Source organism: Hyaena hyaena, unplaced genomic scaffold, assembly GCF_003009895.1.
Source record: "Hyaena hyaena isolate Hyena2069 unplaced genomic scaffold, ASM300989v1 scaffold_426, whole genome shotgun sequence".
Classification (NCBI taxonomy): Eukaryota; Metazoa; Chordata; class Mammalia; order Carnivora; family Hyaenidae; genus Hyaena; species Hyaena hyaena.
In genome coordinates, this window is record NW_024081061.1 from 1,064,798 (window position 1) to 1,065,930 (window position 1,133).

The 1,133-nt window shown below is 48.7% G+C and overlaps 1 long non-coding RNA gene across 1 annotated transcript in view; it reads left to right on the plus strand.

Moving 5' to 3' along the window:
* Positions 1 to 736: 736 nt before the first annotated feature.
* LOC120245631 overlaps positions 737 to 1,133 on the plus strand; it is a 26,215-nt gene continuing 25,818 nt past the window's right edge. The window contains exon 1 of the long non-coding RNA XR_005531840.1: positions 737 to 819. This is a non-coding gene — a long non-coding RNA (uncharacterized LOC120245631). The remainder of the gene's footprint in view (positions 820 to 1,133) is intronic.

The following is a 1,133-nucleotide window of genomic DNA, read 5'->3' on the forward strand; positions in this document are numbered from 1 at the left end:
GCCTTGATGGTTGAGGAAATGCTCGGCATCCTGTGTAGAGAGCTCTGCCCTGAGTCCACCGAGGCCTGGGCACACAGCTCAGCTGCTGAGAGCCGTGGGTCTTTGGTGGGTCACTGCCACAGTTCTCCTTGTGAGAAGAGCCAGGGTGGCCCAACCCTGTTTATTTTGGAGGATTTCTAGTGCTCGTTCCGCCTCCACTGGTCTGACCCAGGATTAGGGCTTGTTAGACTTTCTGCCTTCTTCCTTAGAGCTATGCAGCCACGTGTGGACACTTCAGAGAATTGAAAAAAAAAATCCTGTTCTTGTATTAGGCATTCTGCTAACTCCAGGGTCATGGGGATGATCTAAAGGTGACCTGATCACTGCTGTCACAGCCTTGTGTCTAGTGAGGAAGGCAGGCAGAAGGCATATAACCAGGTACATAAAATATTTGTCAATTGTGGGAATGGTAAGAAAGAAACAATGGGTCAAACTGAAGATTTACAAGAGGTTTGAGATCCCATTAAGGGATTTTGTAAATTAACTCTTGGGTTGAAGCTTTTTTCCTAATGATTTCCACAGATTAGATGAGAATGATATTTGTTGTTTGTCTTTTAGGTACATTCTGCAGGTCCCTGATGAACCCAGGGAACCCTCCACCGTATCCGGGCCCTGGTCCAACGGCCCCGTACCCACCTTATCCACAACAACCAATGCGACCAGAGGGCTACCCTCCAGGACCTATGGGGGGACCCTACCCACCTCCTCAGGGGTACCCCTACCAAGGATACCCACAGTATGGCTGGCAGGGCGGACCTCAGGAGCCTCCTAAAACCACAGGTACTGGGAGTTGGGTATGTGTATGTGTATATGTGGGATGTGTATATGTGGGTGTACATGTGCACAGTCCCACGTCACCAAAGGAAATGCTTGCATGTTTTCTTTGGCAGAGAAGGCACACCAGCCTTTGTGTGCTGTGGTTGACGTTCCCAAGGCTCAGTGACAGCTTAGGGTGGCTTCTAGCTCCTGAGAAGGACTTCTTTCTCAGGAGGCCTGCATCAGTTCTTCGTACTTCCTTTATGTCTCTTGTCCCTGTGGGGCTGATGACCTCCTGCTCGATGTGTTTTCTTTTTTTTTTTTTTTTTTTTTTTTTA